The sequence below is a fragment of the Lissotriton helveticus genome, chromosome 8 (genome assembly GCF_964261635.1).
Source record: "Lissotriton helveticus chromosome 8, aLisHel1.1, whole genome shotgun sequence".
Lineage (NCBI taxonomy): Eukaryota > Metazoa > Chordata > Amphibia > Caudata > Salamandridae > Lissotriton > Lissotriton helveticus.
The window spans coordinates 1,458,979,312-1,459,001,685 of NC_136069.1; the positions used below are offsets into that span (position 1 = coordinate 1,458,979,312).

Here is a 22,374-nt window from a genome sequence, read left to right on the forward strand (position 1 = left end):
ACATTTAAAGTGAGTAGGGAATATGTCCACCCTATGTCGCTATTGCTTGTGGGGTGCATCATTGATCTGGGGATTATATAATATGTTGGTTTGTGCAGTGAAGTCACCGAGGTACTGTAACTGTCCCATCTTGTGCTACAACAGCACATTAGGAAACTAGCAATAGCATTAATTTCCCACATTTCCCTCCCCCACTCATGCCAGCCCCCAAATTCTGCTGACAAAATGTAACCCCATCAAGTCCCAAGATCCAGAATGACTTTGTCCCTGTGGAACAAAACTTGACTTTCCAAGGGCCAGTGTGAAGAAATATTTACCCTTGAGTTTACCAATTGGTGATGGCCATATCCTGGGACACCAGCTGCAGGGTGCCCCACTGTAGTGACATTATATCTGGTGGGTCAGTAGGGGAGCAATCAGTATCTGGCAGGGCATTCACTATTGTAGTCCCAGACTAGCTCCTGATGAGACCAGCATCTCGTATTGTTCATCAGGCCACTTCCGCCTCCATCAAGGAGGGACCACTAGGATTCTCATGGGGACGGAGTCACAGGTTCAGTGTCAGAATTAGGTGAGCAGTCACCTGCTGGGACTCTGTGAAGATTTAGTTGTACCTTTATGGTCAGACGGCTATAACATGGCATACTGTATGTTCAGCTCGCTCAGCCTCTTTTTGCTGGCAGTTTGTGCGGCACGCTCCCTGAACTTCCAGTGTGGAGTCAGTATATAACGAAATATAGTCTCCTCAATATTGCAGTTTTTTTGTTTTGTTCCTATCCTGGTAATTCAGCAATCTGGCTATAATAGGGCGAGCAGTCATGCCCGGAGGTGGGTGAGCTAACAACCAGTGTACCATTTACACAAGGAACATCTTGGGGTAGGAGGTGCCGCTAAAGAGGATCATCAGTAATTATTCGACCAAGGTTTCCATATTGCCAGTGTTTGTCGACTCAGCCACTTCTAATATGTGCAAATTATTGCACCTTAACCTGGCATCTAGGTCTTCATTTTTAGCTTTAATTAACTTCAGGACTTGATCCATGTATAGCTGCTTCTCCTTTCCATCCTGCTGTGTGTCTTTCACTATTGATATGCAATGTTTCGCTTTTGTGATGCGGCCTTCATGTTTATCTAATTTAGCAGCAATAGTCTCCATTCTAGGGCTTAAAGTTTATATTCTTTTTATCGAGATGAGACTGGATTGGAGATTATGTAGTAATTGCCAATCTTTCAGAGTTCCTGCCTTTTTTTGTTTGAGTTCTTACATTGTGGAAGGTGGCTTTTAATTTACTGCCTATTTAGATAACTTATGTCACTCAAATGGAAGCTTCGGTTGTCTGGGGGCTAACATTTTTCCACATGGTGCTGTATTAGGCGCTCCGATCTGCTGTCCAGACGGATGTTTTGAAGAGCAGGTTCGAGGCTTATTTGCACCAGCCGTGCCCTTAAACTCCAGACAGAGTTCCCAAGGGACATGCTTGGCTCGCCACTCTCTTGTCTCACACTTAGACTCCATTGCTCCAGTCAGCCAGCCTCATCCACTCAAACAGAAGGAATAGTCAGCTACTCTCCACTCCTAAATAGGAGGTGCCCGGTACTCATGTGGCCCCTTTCCAGACCCATAGGCTGAGGATTCAGTCAAATTTGTGGACCCCTTGGGATCTGCGATTAGAGTTCCACACGCCTGAACTCCCGATTTATGTGGCCATCTTGGCTCCCAATGCAAAAACAACAGTTGATGGACAGAATGCAGAACAATGTCATACATTCACCCCAGTACAGAGATCTGGGCCTAAATTCATCGTTTTTTTGCTCACCATGCCATTCCAGTTTGAACACAGTCATATGCAAATCAGTATTAACCTGTGCCTTATGGGAACAGTCCAAGCCAGGTCCTCCCTGGACTGGAAACAAGCATCCTAGGACCGGTCTCAGAGTTTCCCCCCTCTTCAGCCAAGACAGCTAGATTCCAGTGGTATGGAGAGCAAGGCACCCACGTCGGGATACCCTTCCCACTCGGGGTGACAAATACAAAAATAGTTGATGGACAAAATTCAGAACAATGTCATACATTCACCCCAGTACAGAGATCTGGGCCTAAATCCATTGTTTTTTTGCTCAACATGCCATTCAAGTTTGAACCCAACCATATGCAAATCAGTCTTGACCCTGTGCCTCATGGGAACAGTCCAGGCCGAACTGCCAAGCCAGGTCCTCTCTGGACTGGAAACAAGCATCCTAGGACTGGTTTCAGGCTTTCAGCCCTCATCAGCCAGGATAGCTTGATTCCAGTGGCATGGAGAGCAGGGGACTCACGTCCGAGCATACCCATCCCTCTCAGGGTGATAAATGCAAAAACAACAGTGGATGGACAGAATGCAGAACAATGTCATACATTCGCCCCAGTACAGAGATCTGGGCCTAAATCCATCGTTTTTTTGCTCACCATGCCATTCCAGACCCTGTTCCCAAGGGACATGCTGGGCTTGCCACTCTCTTTTCTCACACTTAGACTCCTTTACTCCAGTCAGCCAGTCTCATCCATTCAAGCAAATGAATAGTCAGCCACTCTCCACTCCTAAATAGCAGGTGCCCAGTACTCCTGTGGCCCCTTTCCGGACCCATAGGCTGAGGATTCAGTCAAGTTTGTGGAGCCCTTGAGAATGGTATCTGCGATTAGAGTTCCACACCCCTGAACTCCCGATTTATGTGGCCATCTTGGCTCCAGGCAGGCCACATCCTCCTGAACATTCACCCCTTTACTTTAAAAATCCTCTTACTCAGTGAAGTTAGTTCTGTACATGATACCAAACTTGTGTATATGCAACACAATAAACTACTCAATGTCTAGGCTGCTCCAACACAGCACATTCTATTGCCCTAATTTTTGTTAGGAAAATTGCACTTAGATGAAATTGTTTTTGCAAACCAATACAATGAATTAAAGATGGACTTTAACATAATCATAACAATGGACAAGGGGGAACACTTGTAAAAAGAAAATATATATGTCACTCCAATGTTACCCAGATCTTTAGAGACGCCACTCCGCAAGAAAGCAGGTTTCCAAACTCTTTATTTCAGGAAACTGCGCATTACAACTGTGTAAGGAATCAATCAATCAATCAATCAATCAATCACACTTGTAAAGCGCGCTACTCACCCGTGAGGGTCTCAAGGCGCCGGGTGGAGGGGTGGGGGGGCTGCTACTGCTCGAAGAGCCATGTCTTGAGTTGTTTGCTGAAGAAGAGATGATCCTGGGTCAGCCATAGGTGGGTGGGGAGGGAGTTCCATGTCTTGGCCGCCAGGTAGGAGAAAGATCTTCCCCCGGTGGTGGTTCTGCGAATCCGTGGGACGGTGGCGAGGGCGAGGCTGGCTGATCGGAGCTGGCGGGTGGGTGTGTAGAACGTGAGGCGGTTGTTGAGGTATTTGGGGCCCATGTCGTGGAGAGCCTTATGTGCGTGGGTGAGGAGCCTGAACGTGATTCTCTTGCTGATGGGGAGCCAGTGAGGGTCTCAGGTGGGCAGAGATGTGGCTGTGACGGGGGATGTCCAGGATGAGTCGTGCAGAAGCGTTCTGTATGCGTTGAAGTCTTTTCTGTAGTTTGGCTGTGGTTTCCCGCGTAGAGGGCGTTCCCGTAGTCCAGTCGGCTGGTGACAAGGGCCTGGGTGACCGTTTTTCTGGTTTCAGTGGGGATCCACCGGAAGATCTTTCAGAGCATGCGTAGGGTGTTGAAGCATGATGACGAGATGACGTTGACTTGCTTGGTCATTGTGAGGGAGGAGTCCAGGATGAAGCCTAGGTTGCGTGCGTGGTCCGTGGGAATGGGAGCGGTGCCCAGTGCAGGGGGCCACCAGGAGTTGTCCCAGGCGGAGGGGGATGGTCCGAGGATGAGGACTTCCGTCTTGTCCGAGTTCAGCTTCAGACGGCTGAGCTTCATCTATTCTGCGACGTCTTTCATTCCTTCCAGGAGGCTGGTCTGGCGGTGGCGGGGTCGTTGGTGAGGGAGATGATCAGCTGGGTGTCGTCAGCGTAGGAGATGATGTTTAGGTTGTTTTGCGATGGCTGCGAGGGGGCTCATGTAGACATTGAAGAGGGTGGGGCTGAGCTAGGAGCCTTGAGGAACGCAGCAGATGATCTTGGTGGCCGCAGAGCGGAAGGGAGGGAGGTGGACTCTCGGAGTTCTGTCTGAGAGGAAGGAGGTGATCCATTCCAGAGCTTTTACTTGGATCCCCGCGTGGAGGAGGCGGGCTGTCAGGGTGCGGTGGCAGACTGTGTAGAATGCTGCTGATAGGTCGAGGAGGATGAGGGCGGCCGTTTCCCCGTTGTCGAGCAGGGCCCTGATGTCGTCAGTGGCTGCGATGAGGGCGGTCTCGGTGCTGTGGTTTGCTCGGAAGCCGGACTGCGATGGGTCGAGGGAGCCGTCTGTCTCGAGGAAGGCGGTCAGTTGTTTGTTGACGGTTTTCTCGATTACTTTAGCGGGAAAAGGGAGGAGCGAGATGGGGCGGAAGTTCTTGAGGTCCGTGGGGTCCGCGGTGGGTTTCTTCAGGAGGGCGCTGATCTCCGCGTGCTTCCAGGAAGAGTCCCGACGCGTTTCTTCATGGGATGGCAATACATCAAGTGACGGAATACTGCAGCCATCTTTATCCAATATGTATGCCCTCCCTGGTGAGTAGCATGCTGGTAGTTGCAGTTTAATTGTTCCTCTTCGGTGGAGTCCGTAACTTGAACTCAGTTCTTTATGCTATTTCTATATTTTCTATAATATAGAAATGGTATTATATATATATATATATATATATATATATATATATATATATATATATTAACATTTAGATTATCTAACCACCATGTTTTTTAATTGATGGAGCCCAGAAGTGTCTTTCTTTATGTAGAGAGAATGCAAGCTCTCACAGTCACAACAGAAAGGGAAACATTGAGTGATCAACAAGAACAAGATGCCCAGAGGAAGAAATCCATAGTGACAGAAGATACAAGTCAAAGAAGGCAGATTACGGAAAGCAGTTAAAGAGTAGGCCAAGACATTTCAGAAATTTGTAATTAACCATGCAGGATAGAGACCAGTATTTACCCAGCTCAAAAAAATGTTTCCCCAGGAAATTACATCAAAATGCCAGCCAAAAGAAATCAATTTTAACACCTGACATAACTGCCTCTGTTGGGCTATATTTTTTTTCTAGCCTGCACACTCTTAAATTAATGCAGAGCACTGGAGTTGTCAGTCACCGCCTAGGTGGACAGGTGCACCTGAGCTTGGCTAACATGGCATCTGTAGGTTCTGGACACCTTCTTGAAGGTGGGGAGGAAAGTGGTCCCTGTTGTGGTAGGATGGTTGTTGAATGCCTCAAGGAGTAGGAGTGCCTAAAGGAAAAGCTGTGCATTATATAGTGTGCTTGGCAACCTCACCATGTAATACGCTTACAACCACTTTAGGACCCTTGAGTTTCGTCCGTCAAACCCTCAGCTCAATCCTGTGGCATTGAGCAGCAAAGCTTATACAGAGGAATAAGTGTTAAGCATTTAAACAGCACCAAAATCATTGAAGAAGAAATTGAAGCAACACTCAAGAAATCAGACACCGATTTGTAAACTTGGAGTATATATTTTTTTTTAATGCACACACTTGAATGAAAAAGAGCCATCGGAAGGCTCAGGAGACAGATTTTACAACCAATAATAAATCAAAGCAATTACACTCAACCGGGAACAAGTCTTGGAAAAGTCAACGAACTGAACACTTATAAATGTTTTCAAAGAAAACGTAGGTAAGTGTCAATGCGGTCGGTTAGAAGTACTTGGGGCAACCAACTCCTGCAGGGAGCTCGTTAAGATCTCAATAAGGTCGTCAAGAACAGTTACCATCACAGAAGAAGCAATCTTTCAGCAGTTCCAGAGACTTTATCAATGTTGCAATGGATTCCTATAGAGTGGTCCTGATGCAAGGGATGAAGGTTGCTGAAGATGCTCCAAGGATGCTGTGGATGATATGCGGTTGATTGGGGTTATTCCTGTAGGGATTCCTTAGTCCACAAAGATAGTTAGGAGTCCTGGTTGCAGGGTCTACGTCCCATAAAGTCCTCTACGGTTTGGCCAAAGTCCAGCCACCACTAGACTACCAGTCACTTGTTGTCTCAGTCACAAGACAATCCTTCCTGGGTCAATAACTTTCTTTCTGAGGGTCCCAGCAACTCTCCAACAGCACTCCCGGGCTTGGCAAACTCGGGTGCAACTCTGTCTGCCAGGTCTTGGCCCTCGGTGCTACCCAGCAGCGGTGGTAGCGCCTTGAAGACTTTGGGATACCCACTTGTCCCAGCCGGCTTCTTCAGCTATTGTGTCCCTTTGCTGTGGACTGGAGGCCAGCCAGCTGGCCCTTGAAGTTCTCTTGGCTTGACAGGGCTCTAGAGACAGCTTCTCCCTGAGCAGGACACAAGAGGCACAGTCCCTCTCTTTGCTAGCCATCAGGTTCAGCAAGTGCTGTCTTCGTTGGTGCAGCCTCTCTTTGGTGGTCCCTCAGTGCAGCAAGTCAGTGCACTAAGTCAGTCGAGATCTGAGGGCTGGGTGCCAAAAGTGTCCCCTTTATGCTCAAAAGGGCCCACGGGGCAGAATATGGTTAGTAGCCAAAGGCTTACCAGGTTCCCTCTCACCTGGTGACCACTTCCTGTGGAGTGTGGCATGTGGCTATCCCAGGATGCCCAATTCTGCCCTCTCCCAAGATGCGTGACCCTCTCTCATTGTTCAGACCTCGGTAGCCCACCCCTGGGGTGTGGCTACCTCAAGACACGCACCTGGGGAAACTGGTTTGGTAATTGGTTTCCTCTCTCTGCCTCCCATATCAACCTGTCTACCTCATCAATGGGGCAGTCCTCCCCCTTGGTCTTATACATTTCAAAGGCAGCTTCCCCTTTGAAGCCTGCCTTTTGGGACTAACACCCAAGTGGTTTCTTGCAGGAGGGAGGTGACACTGCCCTGGCCTGCAATCTCTCATTGCTCTCCTTCCTGAGAGTTGTTAGCACGTCTCTCCAGGAGGGAAAAGCTGTCACGTGGAACAGGCTCCATGTTTGCCAGGAAGTCACAGGAGTTTTAAAGGCAACAAAGTGGCAGCTTTGCTAAAGCTGCACACTTCAACAAGTTACATTAAGTCCGACTTGTTTCTCAAATTTAAATTGGTCTGTTTGATGGTTATCCAGTAGGAGATCTGGATCTTGTCGACCAGTTTTTGAAGTAGTTCCATATTCTGTGTTCTTAGTCCATTACACTTGTGTTTCTCTTGTTTCTTGCTCCTTGCAATTTGCTAAATGATGACTGTAGCACCCACTGACAAAGTGTTATCAATGTCAGTTAGGCCAGAATAATTGGCTTATAGACCGACTTGGTTCTTTGTGTTGCTCACTGCTTGATGAATGGCAAAGTCGGGCTAGCCGTGTACGATGGTCTATCAGTCTACAGTGGCGGACTGGGGGACTTGCTTTACTTTAAGGGACCTCCAGGGTGGCCCACCCAGTGCTGCAAGCCCTAAGGTACCCCTCTAACTTACATGCATGGATACCAGGGTACCATTTACTAGGGACCTACAGGTAAGATAAATATTTCCAAATGGGTACAGCCAATTCGCCATACACTTTAGGGTCCGGGCACTGGCACGTAGGCCTCAGTGCACTCTAACAGTCGATAAAGCAGCAGTATCAGCTGAAAAATTGGGGGTGACCATGCAAAAAGAGGCATTTCCTTACAGAGTGTCTTCAGTGAGTTCATGAAAGACTGAACATTTAGAATTCTCCTCAAGGATTCAGCATCTGTAGGGGTCATAGCTGCAACACTTTCATTGATTTTCAGTTCCTTATACTTGAACTTTGCTTGCAAACATAAGCTAGTATTGCATCTAATAAAACATTCCTTCTCTGGCACCGCTCTCCAGCACTATGAAACCACTCTGCATAGGTTGCTTGTGGGAGTCTCTGGGTGTAGACGCAACCGAAGCCCTACCTGGCAGCAGAAAGGGGAATAGAAGGTAGGCCACCAGAGGACGTGCTTTCCCCTTTCATCTTTTACTACAAAAGACAGCTCAAACGGATGATGAAGTGGCACCTCAGCAAGACCCTAGTGTCTGCCCCACAACAAGACATGCTGAAAGCATGACCAATGGAGGTACCTGCCAAGATGCCCAAAGGACTGCACTATAAGCAAGACTGCTTGAGCATCACATGTTAAGGAGGAACTAGGCTACCCACTACAAAGGAAGAGTCATTACACAAACTGGAAGGTCATTCACTGGTCGTGGACATTAATACATTGCTCTAAATGATCGTACGGCATAAGTAACCTGGCACGAGGACATAATTTCTGTTAGAAAATATTGCTGTAATAGTCGCTCAGCCAATAACTTCCGGCATAAATGTCCCTCAGGTGTTAGCATTACAGGTTCAAATTCAACAATAATGCAATGTTTACCACCATATGTTTTTGCTGAGGGAAATAATTCACTTGTAAATATAATTTGATGCACAGCAATTAAAATTAGAGTAGATCATCTGCTGAAGGAAATTATCATCATTATGTTGGGACAAATGACTGCTTTGGAGTTCCCTTGTTGTATGTAGTGATAAAGTTAATTGTTAACCAGGATAAATGTTTTGATGTGGTGTATGACAACAGAAACTATTTTGTCTCTACAGTGCATAAAAGAAGTTACCTTAAATTATAACAGGATGGACTGAGGGCCATAAAGGGTGCAGCCCTAACAAATCATAGGTATATGGAGCTATCACATAATAAATAAGAAATTCAGCACTGCTGTAGCGGCCAGTGAAAAAATTCAAGGCTCCCGAAAAACAAGCAGTGGGTATCAACCAGGTTCAGGATTAGCAAAGGTTGTCCAACTGCAAGTGTAAAGCCAACAACAGCATAGGTCTTACCGTGCTGAGCCTCCAAGGACGGTCAATCTTCAAGGTTTAGGATGCTCGCTTTGATATCAATATGGGTGTTGTGACCACATTTTGGAAGGCGGTGTTATTTTGCAGGGAGATGATCTTAAACTGAAGAGGATAAACTCTGCTGTGATATCCCTGAGTTGTGCTAGGAGAGAGGTGGGTTAACCTGACGGCGTGCTGCGAGTTCAGTCATAGGTGATAATTCTTTAGAGACGGATTCTTCAGAGTGGGGTGTGTTCTTTATGTTTTACCTGTTCTTCTAGGATGCCAAAGCTATAGGTCATTATTCGACGTACTTCTCTAATTATGGCTACAATGTATATACACATGTATACGGGCCTGCTAGTACATTTTATATTGTTTAAAACGTGCTTCTAAAAACTAAAATACGATTTTGGAGATAGAAATGATGGAGAGAGATGGAGGGAGGGAGAAAGACCGAGAGAGATGGAAAGAGAGAGAAAGAGGGAGACAGAGAGGGAGAGAGGTATATATGTAGGGAGAGAGATTGAGAGAGATAGAGGGAGAGAAAGAGAAAGAAAGAAAAAGATAGAGAAGGAGAGAAAGAAAAAGAGAGAGAGAGAGAGAGAAACAGAAAGAGAAAGAGGAGAAAGAGAAGAGCGAGAAAGCGAAAGAAAGAGAAAGAGAGAGCAAGCCTCTGTTATAAACAAGGAGAAACCCTCTCCTCCATTAAACCAGTGCTTCAGAAACATAGTCCAGAAGTTGGAAGCTATTTCACGGAGCGGTAGCACCGAGTTATTGGCTGACACTACAAGCCGAGCAAGCACGAGAAGCAGCTAAATTGCTCTCAATTCTTGTCAAACAGAAGTTGGACTGAAAAAAATTGAAGTACATTTCCAATTTATGTAGAAAAGGACATGTTTTGAAGCGAACTATATTTAATTTTTTGAAAGCAAACAAATAACCTTCAGGTAGGAATTCGTCCTCATTTTTCATAATGCTTGAAAACCAACCATTGCCCATTGTGCTTCTGTTTCCATGGACACATTACAACCAGGGTTATTTAAGACTAGAACAGAACAGCATGCACCAACTGTTCCAGCAAACACATTCCCAATAACAGCAAGGCATGAACAAGAAAGACATCCTTTTTTTCCCTTTACCTACAAAAGCCACAAACCAAGATGGGCACCGTTGGAGGTAGAATATGATTAATGATGGAACTGAAATGTAGATAACTGCTATGTTATGTCTAGTATGTTAAATGTCAGGTGATGCAGGAAAATAGTTGAAGCACATATATATTTCATTTATATAAGCATCTAAAAAGCACAAACCTTATCTCCTGTATAATGTGGTGTTATCAATAGCAACAAATCATAGAAAACAACAGAGTATACAACACTCAAAAAATGTATCACAGGTTCAAAGTTGGAGTAAAATATCAACACTAGAAATAGGTGTCCGAAGGTTATATTTTAAAGAACTGCATTAAGTTTTGGGAATTAGATCGTTTTTCTCAGTCAAGCGATTCCAGTATTTCAAGTCGTAAAAAACAAAGACTAATTTTTGAGTTTTGGGGCTTAGGAAGGCTGAGCAAGAGACCAGATTTCCTTCTTTCTAATTTAGTGCTAAAATCTGGGGGTTTTGTTTTTCTTTTTGCACAGTTTGCATGGGTGAGTATAGCCATCGCCTAATCTCTCCCTCTTCTAAAGTCAATGCATTTATCCTGTTGGTAGACAGCATTATGTTGGGGATGTAAACTATGTTTGAGTTATTATTTATGAGACAAAGACTATTCCATGTTAATAGCCTTAAGCAAAGACATGAAACTTTTAAATGTGATCATAGCTTTCAAGGAAAGCCAGTGAAGGTTAAGGAGAAGCAGGGCATGCTCAAACTTGTCAACTTCTATGACTGGATGTGCTGTCAAGCAAGGAATGGCTTTGATGGGTGCTAGTGCCGATTGTGCAAGGCCTTCCAAGATTCAACTGAAGACAACAATAAAAGAAAGAACCATGGGTCACACTAAGATGACTCTACCACATATAATATCTCTCTCTCCTTTTTAGTCAAGGCTTCAATTTTCTCTCCAATCCAGCCTGTTTGAGTCACACATCAAAGATACTGTGGCCTACTACAAACCGGGTTTCTTCCGGCCTCAGGGGGACGGTGCTCAGGTGGTTCACCTCTTTCCTGGAAGATCGCCGCCAGACGGTCTGGGTTTCCCAGAGCTCCGCCGAGATGCCGCCACTGGGAGTTGGGGTTCCACAGGGTTCTGTGTTGAGCCCCACGTTATTTAACATCTTTATGTCCCCTTTGGCGGCCTTGGTGGAGGCCTATGGGGCCCAGATCGTCTCCTATGCCGACGACACGCAACTCCTCTTCACTTGCGGGAAAGACCAAGAGTTTGATGGAGAGAGAATCCGGGACTGCCTTGCGCTGGTCTTCGACTGGTTCCAACGGAACAGTCTGAGGGCCAACTCGGGCAAGTCTGAGATTTTATTTTTTGGCTGTGTCGCCGAGCCTGATTGGCAGCATTGGTGGCCGTCTGACATGAATCCTCCTGCTCAGTCCTCCCAGGTTGCTAAAAATCTGGGTGTCAAGTTAGATAATCAGCTGGCGCTGCGAACTCACATCCTTGGTCTGGCTGGTACCTGTTACGGAATCCTGAAGATGCTCCGCAAATTTTTGCCCCTGTTGTCGGAGGAGCACAGGAGGATTACCGTTCAGGCTCTTATCGGCTCAAGGCTGGATTATGTAAACGCCCTCTTTCTTGGCCTCCCAGATTATCTGGTTCAGCGTCTTCAGGTGGTGCAAAACTCTGCTGCCCGGGCAATTTTCGGTCTTGGCAGACGTGCCCGTGCCTCAGGGTTGCTTCAGAAGCTTCACTGGCTCCCTATTAGGAAGCGAATTCTGTTTAAATCCCTGACCCTGATGCACAAAGCTTTGCATGGATCAGGGGCGGGATATCTACAGCGGAGACTGAACTTTTATCATCCAGTTCGCTCTCTCCGTTCGGAATCCCTTTTTAAAGCGGTGGTCCCACGGGTGAGGAAGGCGCGCGCTGGAGGGCGATCCTTCAGCTGCCGAGCGCCCCAGGTATGGAATTCGCTTCCGCTTGCGTTGCGCAGTACTGCCAATCTGCTTCAGTTTAGGAGGAGCCTGAAGACTTGGCTTTTTAATTCCTAGTCTGTTTTTTATTAAATTGTTTCTTTTTCTTTTCTTTTTAGGGTTTTGTGTTTTTAGCTGTGTTGTGTTACTTTTATGAGCCACGGGTGGAAAAGCGTCGGGACACTCCTTTCGAGTAGCCGTACGCTATACAAAAACAACGTAACATAACATAACATAACACATATGTACGTTCTCTGAACAAGCATAAGATTGGCCCAAGGATTCTGGCACAAACCTGAAGCTCGGTGACTTGATTGGCCACCTCAGAACACCCACAACAAATCAACTCTATAACCACACACTTTTGCACAAACAGCTTTTCCGTTTTTACTGATTTTTACAGATAAAGACAGACAGAAAACAATCTGGTAATTGTATGTATTTAATTTTAAAAGACAAAAAATACTGAAAATGGTGCTTCTTTTGCTTTACTCTCCATGGTGTCCTTCATAAATTCCAGGCCAACAGCTCAGCAGTTAACAGCACAGGGAGTTAAAAAAACAGGATTGGATTTCCTTAAATGGAGGCATATGTTAACATATATTTGTATATAATGCTAATATGCATCTGTGGTTGAAGGGTGTTGTTATATTTGGCTGGTTTATTTGCTAAAAGGAGACTGGTATCAAAGTATGAGTGCATGTTTATCAGTTCACAAATGTGGAAATATACCATTTTACAACTCCATTTCTTCTCAAAACCCAAAATAAATATGGATAAATACAAATGGAATGGTCAAAAAATAAATATGGATAAATACAAACGGAAATGTTAAAAATATGAATACCAATAAACCAGAATCCCTATTTATATGGTAAGTGAACCACTGGCTCACTGATCTCAGATTTTGGATTGGTGGAAGGTTCAATCCACATTCCCTTGCCACCAGAGTACCTCCTGAGGTAACTACACACAACATGCAAAGTCTAAAGTCATGCAGAAGACACCAAACCATCTCTTGTACAAAATTTCAAAAGCTGGTAATAAGGCTTACTCTGCCCTTTCAGAAGGCTGACCTACTCATTAGTTATAAAATAACAGAACATTAACAAATTCCCGTTATCTGCTCTCCTAACCATGGATATCTCTTCCATCCCCCCATTCTAAATATATTTTTCACAACACCAAAAGAGCCCTGCTACCCCTGGATCAACTAACAGTGGTTAAAATTAACAAATCCAACTTAACCTCTCTGTGGAATAATCTTTTCCTGAGGACAGGCGGAAAGATGTTCTTCTAGGAAAAATGGTCAAAAAACATCATAAACCTAGTCAGCGACCTTTTTTCAGGGATACTCCCTTCGCCTTTCTCTGAGCTGCAAACACGGTTTCATCTAGAACCTCTAGATTTTTATAAGTTTCTAAAACTAAAGTCACAACTCATGCTGTGCTCCATAAAGCCATCCGATCCATCGCTCCTCACAAGGATGCTACAGCTGCTAAGGTCAGGACACGCGTCTTCAAAATCTACAAGCTTTTATCTCCCAAAACTTGTAAATCACACCAAAAGAGTGAGACAAAATGGGAAGCCGAAACTAACACCAGAGGCATCCCCTCTGACTGGGACAAGATACATATAACTCCCTTCTCAAATAAAATCTCCCCAGTATTATCCCAAACAAAGCTTATGCTAATAAACAGGACATACTGGACTCCTGAAAGGATTTTTAAACTTAAACTCAGCCAGAGCCCTACATGCTGGAACTGCAACTCACATGTTGGCAACTTTCCTCATATGCTCTTCCACTGCCCCATCCTACAAACTTATTGGGACAAAATATATGGGTGTATAAACAAAACATTTAACATCAATCTCCCAAGGGAATTTTCCTATATCCTCCTGGGCTTTCTGGACCCAATGCTTTAAGGTGCGAATCACCGCTATTTACTAGACCTTATACTTACACTGGCCTTATACTTACACTGGCCTGCAAAATAGTGCTCAATAAGTGGAAGTCTCCTTCAGAATGTGGCAGGAATGGCTGTCCTTCCTCAGAGGAGCGGATAACATCTCCCTACATTCCTCTCCCTGGCGCCCTCCACATAGGAAACTTTGGAGGTCCCTTGATGCCTTTTCCTTTACATTTGACCCACTGTGAAACCCATCATACTGCACTCCATCACATAAACACAGTATCCTTGGTCTCAACACTCTTAAAGGAGTCTTCCCACCGGCTTCCCCATTGCTAAAGTTTGCACCTTATAGACTGTTCTCCGACCCGCCCATAACGTATTATCGTGATTCTACTATGTCTTCTTGGTACGCCTGTAACGTATCTTGGAGCGTATGTAATATGTGTTATTCTCAGCCCTCTGCTACATGCCAGTAATGTATCACAGATCGTATGTAGAATGTGATATTCATAGTCCACTTGTACCTCTCAAACATTACTGCATTTCCTATTGCAATGCACTTGGATAACTTGCTGTTTTTTTGTTTTTGCCCTCTCTTGTAATTTTCATTGGTTTCATCATATCTCAGTATTATTGTTATCTATGTTACTTTTACTGTGATTTCATCTTGTATCATTCTTTCTGAAACTCAATAAAAACTATTTGAAATAAAAAATAACAGAACAAGCGGACACAGTCTGAAGAAGATTAATGCCGTTGGTTTTGACAAGCGAAGCCTGCTCCAACACTTGCAGAAAACATCTGCAAGCAAGATCTTCAATACTGGTAATGGCTAAGTGAGTGCAATGTTGCTGTAAAGAACAACAGTGCAACAGGACAGATGTGGTGTCCAGTTTCGAGAGGCAACCCCAGTCACATGAACGTAGGGAAGGGTATCCTGTACCTTCATAAGCACTTTGGTGAGGACAGTTTTGAAGTGACTTTATCAACTGGATTACTGAAGCAATTCAGTCTGTCTTCTAAAAGGTGGCAAACTATTTTGAGAAAGTGACCAGGCTAAGTTTTGTGGAAAGTGTTTTTGTATTTGCAGCAGGAACAGTTCAACTGATAATGTGTGCCTAGTGCATTTTGTAACATGAATGGATGCACATAACCAATGCCATAAAGGCTGTTCACTCATTCAAAGCTTGGCCTCTCTGCTGTGACTTCCAAACAATGTACCAATGAGTTTCAACAATAACAGAACTTTACTAAATGTGACACCAGCCCATAGGACCCTGGACAGAGATCAACAACTCAACTTCTGATCACATACGTCAATAGTAAAAGATCAAAAAAACTAACCACGATATTTAAACACCTCGAGGGGAGAAGCCAGCTATATATTGACTGGTCTTTCAGTTATTCAGTCAATATTTTCTTCAATTTGGGTAAAACAATTTCACTGACTTTATATTATTTTAGGTAAAATTGGTGTACTTTTGAAAATGTATCAAGACAAGGTAGTGCATGGTAATTGGACCTTATTGTGGAAATAAGAGAAAGCATGTGCACTGCGGTATATTGTGAGGCTTGATGGATGCTGGTAGCAGGGCATTCTGAATGACAAAGTGCCACAATAGATTATTCTGTACTTAAAACTGAACAACTATTCTTTGCCAATGCCCACGCTCGGAGTTACCCTCCGCAGTCGATCTACTAAACAATTCTGACCACCGTACAAAGTTCTTCCACACAGGTTGTGGAAAATTAGTACGGTTTGGTAAACATTATCTGCGCCATCTTGCCTTTTCCCCGGATGCCACACTTTTTGTCGTGTGCACCCGCCATTTTAGGTGCCTCGATCAGAACCACCCTCCGCACGCCACTGGCCCCCAGCATAGCCCTTCGCCCTCGCGAAGCCCGCACGCTGACAACCCCCCCGCTCTCGCATGCCTTGGGTCATAAACCCCTCTTCAGCGCAGCTCTGCCTCAGAGCCCCATCCTGTTCCCAGCGCGACACCTCCCTTCATTCCTTTCATGGTCCCAGGCCCTTTGATACAAACCCCCTTTTTCCTGTGTGCCCGTTTGTCTTCCTCGTTCCCAGGCCGACACCTAGCTCTGCCGATACTGATTATTGCCCCTCCCCGTACAGTAGAAAGCTTCCCTCATCAAAGGACCCCCGAGTTGATCAAAGCCCCCACCCTGTGAGATCCGATCAAACCCCCACATTCCGTGAATCGGCGGAATGTCCGGCTGCGCGATAATCATCACCTGTTGTGACCGGGGTGGGGTCTTCAACTGTAAATGTGTGTGGGAACGGGCCTGAAGGGGAGATTCGGAGGATATCCTTTCATACTTCAAAGCATTACAAAGATGTGTTACCTGCAATAAAGATGATGAAAATGTGTATAAAAGGCCAGGCCTCAGAGATGCGGTTAGAGCACCTCGTGACGATACCTGCTGTCTGAACTGATGTGTTCTCCTCCGGAGAGAATAAACCTTGTTTCCTGCCTTCCAGTCTCCAGCGCCTGCCTCTTCATTGATTAGTACTTTGTGGGTTAAAGAGGCGATACCGCCGGGCAAATATTGGTTGTCCCTGACCTAGTTTTTACAAGGTGAGGGCATGTTATAGAAGCAAACAGACAGGAATATTGTGCATTACCCATCTCAGCTTCAGGCAAAAAGAGTGTGATCATTACGGCTGCCAGCCATAAGCATTGTCAAAGCCTGTAGACCAGGCTTGCGTATTGAGTCATAATCTAAAAGCTTAAAGAAAGGTCTGCTGCAGTGAAAAGGGGATTGGTTTCTGGACACAATGCACTCATTGCATAAATCAGCCACGGCCCGTGGAGGGAGTTCCTGTTGGGCAGAAAGGCATTTTGCGATGCAGGGTCGCGCTACGAAATTAGTTTTATTTATTAAATTGTTTACTTGCCTCCAATTATCCATATTCCATTTTTAGCACCCCCCACCCCGCCTTTCTGCCCCACCGGAAGTCCCTCCACGGGCCGCGGCTGGCATAAATACTGTATGCATGATAATTCAGTGCACTTTTGAGATGTAAAGTAGTCCCTCAGGTATTGCAGTGTGAGCGCTCCACGTGAGGTGGAATGATATACATAACCGCCATTAGCAAGAGGTGAGACAATGATAGTCCTCTGCGTTCAGCCAAAGCCCACTCTCTGTATACTTTAAAGAGCTGGTAACATAAGGTAACCGCACCGGACAGCAGTGCAGTCAAGCAAGACCTAAACAGCCTCCCAGAACAAAGCCATGTTTGCTTGTCGATGCTTGTCCGGGCAGCAGTGCTCGTTTTACAACCCCTGCCAGCTGGCAAGAGGTCTGAAGAGAGACTGCGAGAGAGCCGGGGCCGAAGACGCCTCTGCCCTCCGCGCTCAGGTTAGCCCTCATGATTAATAGGCCAGGTTTAACAAAGCGTGCACAATTGTAGTAATTTAAACCCCCTGGCATCGGTTTCCAAACAGAGCCCCTGGAATCCAGAGCCTCTCGGGTAACAGCAACTGATGGCTTTTCTAATCTAGACGTCTGGCCCAGAAGCTAAAGCGAAAAAAAAAACTTCAATACAGAATGTCTGTATAAAAATAAAACGCATTATTGTTTCCGTGTCTGAGTCCATTCTAGGCTGAAAATTCTCAAGAGAGAAATTTAATTTTAAGTGTTCTCAGATCGTTTACTGTGACAATTAATCGATAAATGCATTCATTATGGGCAGTGGCCTAAGAATGAATTGTTTCTCGACAGTGGATCGAAGGGTATTTTAAAACTACTGAGCTATTTTAGCATTTATGGTTCTGCATTACGATGTGTTTTACTTCTTTCATTTAAGCTGAGCCAGTGGCAGCTGAAACGGCTCTATTATTATTTTTATTTTTTTAAATAGCATGAATGTATTTGTTGTGGGGAAAACGATTAAATGGTTTGCATTTCCAGTATATTTGACACGGGTAATAATTGTATTGCTCTTCATTCTGCAGCATGAGAGGTACTGCGCACTCTTAAAAATGCAGTATTTGCCTCCTGCTGCTCTGTGAAGCAGACACTGGTAATAGAAGCTTTCTGAAACCCCGCGGGCAATTGCAAGGCGGAAAAGAAGGTCAGCGGACGCCGCTCATTGTGAAGATGTGGCTGCAACCGTAACCCACCAATGACAGCTGCCCCAGCCCCCTCTCCCCTCCCCCAGAGCCAAGAATCCAAAACAAACAAAGCAGTACCTCGCGAGATGCCGGTGCTCTCCAGCGCAACTTTCGGCTAGACGTCTGTGGCATTGAGATGCGGCGAGCGGCGCATGGTGATGGGAGCCGGGGCGCGCTGGAACCATCCGAGCTGTCAGCAGTGGCCGCCCGGACACTCCATCAAGCGGGGACTCCGGAGCCTCAGCCCTCGGTGCATCACGGCCGGCGAGAAGAACCTGGTGGAGCGGAAACAAAAGACAACAAGCCTCAGCACGGAGCGCCAGCACGAATCACAATACTTTATTAAAAATAATGCACCAATCCCTTGGTAACAGAAGCAGCCGGCGCGTATTTACGCAATCAGGCTGATAAATATTCAGCCCAACTGGTTGAACTGCCCTGTAATTCCGCTGGAGGGGGGGATCTGGGGGTCAGGCAGGACCCGTGCAGGGGCAAACAAAAACACGTACATGTCACAGGCGGGGGGCAGTGCGGGACCCAGAGAGTGGGCACAAGCGAAGGGTCATAAAAGCATGTTAACAAGGGCAGCCAATTCTGAGAACATCAGCACTGTCATTATGCTGTAGAGCACAGCTCTCATTACCCTTGTGACTCACTGCTTTGAGTGTAAAGCCCTCTCGGATTCTTTGGCAACACTAATTTAAATCCCTTTAAGTGTCGCTTCCGACCTGAGACCTATGTCAGAGGGAGCTGCGCGCGTGAACTGGGTAAAAATGCCAGCACACAGAAGAACAATGATATTAACAGTACAATAAGATGCATTAATGAGCGCGCGACCTCCCTTGTACCCTGCCACTGTGCTGCCCAATTAGGCTGGGCACGTTCATTTCTCTGTGAAATATCTCTGAAAGCAACACAATCTAAGCAAAACCTTACGGAGACTCTTTTTATCTTTCCTTTTTGGAAATTTTCAAACTTTGCTTTAATTAACACAAGTATTAACGTTTTCATACTCAGAAAAGCCAAGTCCTTGCGCTTTCCTATCATTACATAATGCGTTTTTTCGCTGCTTGGATTTCATGCGCACTTGCGGTACAGCACATAGAAGCCCTGGGAGATGGATCGTTATATAATGGATCATTCTATAAAGCAAAGTAAACCTTGGCGGTCTCTCAGTGGATTCCCCACAGACTTATCACGATGATGGCTCAGAACCAGATGCAAGGCAGGGAGCGTCTGCCCACTCTGTGCAGCGTTCACATGCTGTTTGTGCACAGAAATAGCACAGTGGAAGGAAAACAAACATCTGGCTGAAGGACAGTGGCATTGCTATCAGCCGCATTCCTGCGACTCTTTATTAAACAACTCTCATAAACTCCCCAAAAAGAAACCACCCATCTGCCCTTAATGTTAAAAACGTAATGTAATGTAATGCTATGTACCAATATATCTAGATTCAGGCTGTTAGAAAAGAGATTGCGTCCCTCATACATGTCCCCGATACAGTGGCGCAACGTAAAATGCAGGCTCAATGTGATGAAGCGCTTCAACGCCTCGTCAGGGGTAGCAAGCGCTATATAAATGCAATTAGAACATTGGAATGTTGGAAGCTCCATTGAAAGCAATGGAGTAGCTCCGGGCTTATAATGGCTGGTATAAGCCCGGAGCTCCAACATTCCAATGCTTCTTTGTTCACAGCTCTGGCTGTGAACAAAGGCTTCAGGGAGCCTGAGGGGATTTCAGTCCCCTCGTGCTCCCTAATGCCTTTGTTTTATATGTTAGAACATTCCGCCCTCTAGTGGCAGAATGTTCTAATAGTCTTATAGCCCTTCGAAGCTGGGCTATACTGGCTATTAAAGTCCCGCTCCTGTGTTAAAGGCCCGAGCCGATTAACGCCGGAGCGGGCCTTTAATAGCCGGTATAGCCCGCTACGGAGGGCTAGAAGGCTATATTACAATGATATTGGCTGAATGAGGGCCCCTAAGAGCTTGGGGCCCTCAAAAGGAATTGCCCCTCCCCCCCCCCCCACCGCAGGGGCCTACGTTAGGCTCTGCCCTGAAACAAGACTGACAGAGGATAAGGGGAAAAAGGCCCTCATTGTAATTTGTGGGGTAAATGGATGGCAAATACCACACATGGCTACAATGCACACATCATTTAGGGGTCCCCGGTGGTTGTACCTTTGACCCCTGGATTCCCCCTTGCCATCCCTGGCACAAACATTGCTACACCTGGTATAAGAGGTCGTTCAAGCAGAGCCAGGAACACGAAGCCTTTTTAAACTTTCTTATTCTGCGGAAAAGTTTGGCTGACAGGAATACACTCAGAGGTGAAACGCACACTACAAAGAAACAATGTTACCACCATTAGTAAACTAGGGGACCTGTTATGGAGGGGTACCCTGAAACCACAAATAACTGATTTATTGTTGCTAGTTCAGAGGGCCGGCAAAACCAGAATCTAAATATCCCTTACTAAGACACCATTGCCAGGTGAAAGGGAAGGGAAAGGAAGAGTTAATTTATTTATTTATTTACTTCACTTCTATAGCGCACTATCACCTAAAGAAAGGCATCCTGGCGCTGACAGACTCATATCGGAGGGGGGCAACTGATAGCAAGCTAGGGGTTTGAGGAAAAGCCATGTTTTCAAGTGCCTCCTAAACGAGAGGAGGTCGGAGGCATGCCTTAGTTCAGCCGGATAGATGGCCAGGGGCAATGGAGAGACTAGAAGAGAAGAAGATAACACACCACACAGACAAGTGAGAAATAACAGCACCAGCCAAAAAGACTACAGGAGGGCAACACAGATGAGAAATGTGATAAGTGGGAAAATGAGAGACGCAGCTAAGAGGCAAGGAGACAGCATAGACTAAGGGTGGACACACGACAAAGAGCCATCTGAGAGAAACAAATGATAGGTGAGAGAGAAGCGAGGCAAAAAGTTGAAAGAGAGCGGGAGAAATCAGCAATAAAGAGGCGTTTCAGAGAACGTAGAGAAATAGAGAAAGCAAGAGGGAAACGAGAGAGGGTCACGAGGCAAAGAGGACAGAAAGAAGAACGGAGATTTGGGGAAATGAGGGAAGGAACATTGATTCGAGGTTTTCAGTGGTTGCAGCTGTGACCCTGGTGTTCTCTTTGCAACCGCTGCCACTGCTTTTGGACACCCTTGGCCTCAAAAGTGGCATTTTCAGTGTCAAGAACAGAGGGCTAATCTACCTGATAGGTATCGGGGCTCAAACTCCTTGCCCATTTTGAGTAAACTAATAATTAGTAGTCATTTATTCATTCTTAATGTAATAAAACATGTAGCACAATAGCTGGAGAAAGACATTCACTGACAGCTGAGGTAAGGTAAATGCTTTTAAATGTATGTTGTGTGTGTGTGTGTGAGAATGCCTTTGTGTGAGATAGAGCATGTGTGTGTTAAAGTGAGAGAGAGTGAGTGGCTGGTAGTGAGTGAGAATGAGTGAGACTGAGAGTCACTAAGTAAGTGAGAGTGAATGAGAATTAGCGAGTGAATTGATGGGAGTGAGCGTGAGTTAGTGAGAATGAGTGTTAATGGAAATAAATGTGAGTGAGTGACAGTGAGTGAACGTAACTGGGTGAGAATAAATGCTTCATAGTGAGTGGGAATAAGCGGGAATAAACAAATGAGAGTAAGACTGAGTGCAAGTGAGTTCGAAGGATTGAGAAAGTATTTGTAAAGCTGCATGAGTGAGATTGAGTCCAAAACAATGAGAATGAGTGAGTGAGAATAGATAAGTGAAACTGAGTGAGAAAGAATGAGTGAGTCCAAGAGTGTCTTTGATAAATAATGAGTGCATTCAAATGAGAGTGAGTGTGAACGAGTGAGTGAATTAAGTGAATGAGAGAGAATGTGGTGTTATGAGTGCAAGGCTGCAGTTGGCCCTGACATTTTGAAGGTGATTCTTGGTTTATAGAGGCACCCCCGGCAAAATGTGCATGCTAGCACACTAGAGATAGTTCTTAACATGATACTGGCACTAACATGCTAGAAGTATCCTTGACATATGGGGCCAGCCATGGTAAAATGTTGGCACTGGCACACTAGAGTAACTTCTTTGCATAAGGGTACCCATTACAAAATGCAGGCGGTGACTAATGTATAAGAGAAGACAACCATGGCATACTGTGGGGAGGCCAACCATGAACAAACTCTTGCCCTAACATACAAGAAGTGAATTTTAACATAAGGGTGAACCATGGGATATAGACAGCACTAATGGCAAAATTGTGGCACTGGCATATTGTATGTTGTTTTTGGCCTCAGGGAGCACCC

The 22,374-nt window shown here is 45.4% G+C and overlaps 1 protein-coding gene across 1 annotated transcript in view; it reads right to left on the minus strand.

Moving 5' to 3' along the window:
• Window positions 1–22,374, minus strand: part of TIAM1 (TIAM Rac1 associated GEF 1) — a 444,435-nt gene that overhangs the window by 270,466 nt on the left and 151,595 nt on the right. The window contains exon 2 of the mRNA XM_078658396.1: window positions 18,151–18,347. The gene's annotated coding sequence lies outside the window, so the exon portion shown is untranslated. The remainder of the gene's footprint in view (window positions 1–18,150; window positions 18,348–22,374) is intronic.